General features: G+C 29.8%; 1 pseudogene; it reads left to right on the plus strand.

Annotated features, from left to right (window-relative positions):
- Positions 1-273: 273 nt before the first annotated feature.
- On the plus strand, positions 274-2,358 carry LOC124956344 (annotated as a pseudogene).
- Positions 2,359-6,457: the final 4,099 nt, after the last annotated feature.

Below are 6,457 nucleotides of genomic sequence, written 5' to 3' on the forward strand. Positions count from 1 at the left end.
CGAATTGGGCACCGCGGCCATCTGGATCCCAGATCCCCAACAAAGACATGTGTTGGATCATGGATCTGGACGTGGTTACGTTTGGGTGAGACATAACTCGATGACTTATGTCAGCGTATATCTCACTCCGAACGACCGAATAGACGACTTCCAGACCAAACTGGACGATCTGGAAGACGCGCTACGGGAAATGCAAGGGGATCTTATCGTGACTGGAGACGTCAATGCCAAAGTTCTCGAATAGGGGGAGGTCAGGCCGGACTCCAGAGAAAGATGAATCATGGAGGTGGTGTCGAGACTGGAGCTAGCAGTGCTCAACACAGACTCGACGTCAACCTTCCGAAGGCTTGGCTACAGAGAGACGATCTCGGACGTCTCTCTAGCCAACGATCACCTTGTGGCAAGAATCACAGGCTGGCGGGTGATCGAAGATTACACCAGCAGCGATCACCAGTACATTTCATTCGACGTACACGATAGGAGGCCAGCCGTGACAAGTGCAGCGCGACCCCCCTGGTGGAACATCGATAAAATGGATCGAGAGAGGTTATCTTGATAAAACGTTCTGAAAATCTGTAACGTAAAATGTGTTATTTCATTAAATAAAAAGCAAATTATATCTTCATATCTTAAGCAATATTTTTTCTAATGTTATTATTTAATCTTTGTAGTTATATACTGTACCTATTAACCATTATCCACTCTTTTCAAATTATACATAGAAATACTGTAATATATATATATATATATATATATATATATATATATATATATATATATATATACATACACACACACACACACACTCACATTTTTATATTAAATATATGCTAATCAGTACAATGTAGAGTGAGTATTTCTACCATAAGGAATATGCAAGCATATATCTATGAAACCGGGAGAAACGTAGTTTTGATAGTATATATTTTTGAAGCAACAATACACTCTAGATAGTGATAATTACGAAGAAAACAACTTGTTAAATCGAAAATGGCAGAAAATGATAGAGATATAGCATTATCTGGAATTTACCTCTAGTAGTATTGCCAAATCTTCGGCCTAACTCTGTTAACCTTATATAGAGCTGTAAAAAATTTTCTCTTAATTTAATACTCATATATGTATTAGATTCATTGGGTATATATTTAAGTCGAATTAAGATCTTTGCGATTTTGAATACTGTTATGTTATTATTTCAATTAGATATATGTTGAAAATCAATTAGAAACATATATAACCTCTAATTGTTATATTTTATCAATTTTGAAAATTATTCATTGAAAATGCAGATTTATATGTAATTAATAAGAATGAAAGATAGTTTCATTTTTTTGTTATAATTATTCAAAAGGAGGTAGAATGGTCCAAGTAGTGAAGGTTCTGGTAAATGAAAAAATTATATGAGACCTGGATATAAAACTGCAGATAACCCATTTTATCTTAGATTTCAATACAAACTGTATTATAAAGGATATCAGTAAGTATAACGTTTCTTATTATAGGAATATTTTAGATTATTTTTATTCTGATCATATATTTATAGCAATTTGTGTCATGCGTTTGTTCATTACAGCTTAAAAAAACGGTATCCTCCACTTTATTTACATTAGCTTTATAGATACAAATAGGATAGATATAAGTAAACCAATTGATCTTGCTAAATTATAACATATAGGATTATATAAATTTCATATTAATTGAAAGCATGCTGGAGTCCATTTGAGGAAGTAATTAAATGTTTATTTTTAAGGTAGAATTATTATTATCGGATATTAAAAAGCATCTTTTAAGGGTACAAATTTATTCAAAGCAAAAGTCAATATAGAGGTACTTAGGGCAAGTGAATCTGTAATAGCTGGAATCGAAAGAAATGGTGGTGTTATTACTACAGCCTTTTATGATAAAAACTGCTTGTTTGCTCTAAATGGTACTGAATTATTTTCTCGCAGGAGTATAGTTATTCTTGATTATTTAATTATGTTTTTGCAATATAGTTAATTTACAAAAATCAAATATTTCTTGTACTTATATCATTTTAATAATATGTTCACTAATGAAACATTTGTACGATCTAGGTGATCCAATACCCCGTAGATTATTACTGTCTGCAGATTGTTTAGAATATTATTCGCATGCTATATCAAGAGGATATTTGGCAGACCCTGAAAAAATTTCTCAAGAACGTTTAATATAATCTCAATAATATGATTATATACTTCCAAAAATTGAAAATGACTATGAAATGCTAAGAAAGCGTAAAAACCCACGACAGTCATTCTATGGGCAGGTTAGGTTATAAGTTTTGCAGATAAAGCAATTCTCAAACCAGAATATTCGAAAGAGTTTTATGCTAGTTAAAATCTTGCATATTCAATAGATATAGAAACATGTTTAGTCTTTAAATTAAGTCATTTAAAATACTTTAATAATATCAATGAAATAAGAATATATGAATTATTTTAAACCCAACTTTTGCTAAAGTTTATCTTTTTTCATAACATTTATGATCAAATTTTGAGAAACAAATCATAATCTAATTGCTAATACAGAGTCTACTGCAAAATTTGAGGAACCGCAAAGATAATAATTATTAGAATAAAGTCCTGTTACTCCTTCTGATTCTGGCGCAGTTGCATAAAAACAAATTTCCTGAATTATAAACTTTATGGAGTTTGTGGTTGAAAAATTTTCTCACACCGTATACAATTAAACAGCTGAGACTTCATATCTTTCTTTCTCATGTCTGTCTACATATTTGTTTCCCACTCCGCAAGAAATCCATTTCTCCTTATCAATTCCTGGCTTATCAACTTGATCACCGAAATCTTCACTAGAAGTAGCAGCGTCGCACGAGAGAGTGTGAGAAAGAAAAAGAAAGTGTTTTTGGAAAGAAGATTCGAGAGGGATAGAGAGAGCAATTATTTGCATTCGATTTAGTCTATTTTTATGATAACATTAAATAGATTACATCTATTATTTTTCGAAATAAGTAACTTTATGTGAAAAATGAGAAAATGAGAGACAGAAATAATTTATATTCTTCGATTTTATTTAATTTTATAGATCTTATCTACTTATTTTCTCAATGAATAATTTCGTGTAAAGAAAAGAGAAAGAGTGAGAGAAAAAGGTAAAAAGAGAGTTTTTTATTTTCAAAATTTATTAACTATTGATCTCATTAATGCAATATACTCGTGATAATGGCAAAATTCCATTATTATCTCTAAATTAATGAGCGTAATTACAAAACTAATTTGAAATTACATTAACCAATACGAATAAATAGTTATATATACTTATATGGACGCAAATGTATGTTTCATACACATAGATACGTACAAAATGTTAGTACGTAAAAATGTTTGTTTTTATCATAAAATGGAAAGAGAAATAAAATAAGAGATAATGACATATTAAATCTTTTAATTGTTTATGAATTTGGATTAGATTATTATTATTTCTTTTTTCAAATCAATGTCAAATGTATCGATATTTTATTACTCGTTAGATATTATTTGTATTGATGTTATATTAGAATTTTATTTTATTTATTTATTTATTTAATACTTTTTGTTTTTTTCTCTTTCTTTATTAAGTAGGCAATACGCCAACAAAAATTAAAACATTTAAATTCGATTGAAAGAAAATATTTGAAAGAAGACATTATATAATTATGTAAAATGTTTATCTAAAGAAGACAAAAAAAAAGAGAGGAAAAGAGTGAGAGAGATTTTTTTTAGACTCTGGATGCATACACGTAGTCTTCGTGTATTTGTGTGCATGTCTTTTTTTCTTCGTAATTGTTTTTTTATAATACAGTTAGAAGAATAGACAGTTTTTTTTATTTTTTCTTTGACTCACGAATATAATAAGCGCTCTAGATTCTTTTGTTAAGGATCGAAAAATGGAGTGTCAATTTTTTACTGCAATTTATATACATATATATATATATATATATATATATATATATATATATATATATATGTATATATATAACGAAAAATACTATTAATATCGTTGGAAATTGAATTCAGATTAATCTTTATCCTACTAATAGACTGACGCAATGCTGAGGAAAACGTTTTGCTCGACTACTTTAATATTGAAAACTATATTTAATAGATGTAAAAGTATAAAAGAAACAATATCACATGCTATTTAGCGTTCGCTGATCCGACGGTTTTTCAGATGTTTCACTATAACGCTATTCGCTATTGCCCTCGCTTATTTCGTTAGTATGTCACTCGCTGGATATTCTCGTTATTTCGCTGCAGATTCTTAAAAGAGCTGCACACTCACTCTCGCCGCCTTTTATTACTCTCTTTCTCTTTCAATATCTCAGTTCTTCTTTTTTTTCCTTAAACATACGCAAGACCATATATAATACCTCGCAAAGACCATGCTTTATCAACGAATTTGTCACACACATATACAAACATACAATTCGCAAGTTTTTGGAACTTTCCGTCTTTGTTTATTTGTGAACAGTATATCTCACACACATAACACTACTAGTTCTGTAATCTTCTAACATACACACATACACATCAAGAGCAAGTGTAAAATGTTTGCATTCATTTTTATTAATAATCGCCATCTAATCTTCTAAGTTCGTCATTTATGATACGTGTTATTATTCGGACGTTGAACACGTGAAACGCGATTAGGAAAGACGCGACTAATCTCTCTCTCTCTTTTTCTCTTAGTTATATATTTTATTTTAATAATAGCGTCTCTCTCTCTCTCTCTCTCTCTCTTTCTCTCTCTCTATTGTAATACGTACTTATTCTCTGATAATGATAATAATAATGATAACAATAATACTAATAATAGTTTCAATTCTATTATACGCACATCCCGTGAGATTAATCTTATTAATAAAAAGAAAGATTACAAACGGACTTAAAAGTTCTCTATAATCTAAATTGGAGAAGAAAACATTTTTTGTGTTTCTTTTCTTTTTTTTTCTTATTTTTTTTCTGCTTCAATTTTGATGTTTCTAGCCGGCGATTTGTCATCTTGCGCATACACTTATAATTTTCATTTATTATCAGTAAAAGCATATACCTGTGTACGAACGTTCGACGAAAATTCATATGAAATATTAATATATGCGAAAAGCATACATCTTTTTAATAAAACATTTTTGGACATAAGTTTACATAAACTTTTTTCATCCTTTTGACCTCATATAATGTAATATGTAGTGTATATTTAGTCCCATGGGTCATCCTATATATTTATCGATTGTATGTTTCCGATGTATCATTATCGAACTGTATACTCAAATGTATACATGTAATCGATTACACTTGCAATCGAGGAAACAACAAACATCCATATTCTAATTCTTTGCTAAGATATTCCTTAAAGATACCAAATTCGCTATATCATCTAGATCCAATGGATCAAGCATCAATGATTTATTGACATTTTTCAATCTCTCCTTGTCATGAGAATATGTATCGTAATCGAATATGTTTATCCTTATAACCCGTGAATTTAATCTTTCCAATTTGGAAATGTCCTATTGCAGTTGATTGGTGTTTCTTCTTTCGGCAAGCATCGTTACTTTATTAAGAAGGCTCAAATTTATTATCGATTGTAACAATTGACAGGCTTCACCGTCGACCTTTAAAAAAGCGAAAGAAAAATAAAAAATTGAAAAAAAAAATATAAAAAAAAATAAAAAAAGAACGACACGGAAATAGCTATTCGATATTATGACATTTATATGTTTGATTAAATATATAAACATATTAATGACCACCGACTTGCAAAAAAGATAATTGAAAAGTTTTCAAACCAACTACGATCAAATCATTCTCGATCAATGGTTCCAGCGCGCATCATAGATGTGGTGTACCGTATGTAAAAAGCGACATTCAAAAATACTATAGCATGTATACGGTGTTCCTTTAATTTAGGAGTTAGATCCTGACAATCGTATTCCAATGTAACAAATTTCGAAAGATCTTCCCTTTTTCTTCGTATCAAATCCTGACCGCTCATTTGTCCGTAAAACATCGTGTTTCTCAATCTCGAATTGAATTTCTCTGGATGTGCCCTTTTTGGGATTATTAACGGATTAAACAGTTAAACCAACACACATACACATAATAATAGCAACTGCGCGCGCGCGTATGTGTATGTGTAAGTTCATGCTGCGTTAATGTAGAAGAAAGAAATATATATTTAAAAAATTCACTTATTCAAATAAATATTTACATATTTTAATTATTATTTCAAAAATTGTTTACAGAAAAAAAATTACGTTCATTCTGCTCTAATCTGGACATTTCATTAAATTTTACAATCTTGGTACAAATGAGACATGGTATGTGGAAATTCTAGAGAAGATTGAAGAACATCAAGATACTTACTTTCCATACTTACTTCAATAATATATAAGTTTGATGATTTTCCAATTATTTAAACGATCTTTAATGCAAATGGA

The sequence above is a fragment of the Vespa velutina genome, chromosome 21 (genome assembly GCF_912470025.1).
Source record: "Vespa velutina chromosome 21, iVesVel2.1, whole genome shotgun sequence".
NCBI classification, from domain to species: Eukaryota; Metazoa; Arthropoda; class Insecta; order Hymenoptera; family Vespidae; genus Vespa; species Vespa velutina.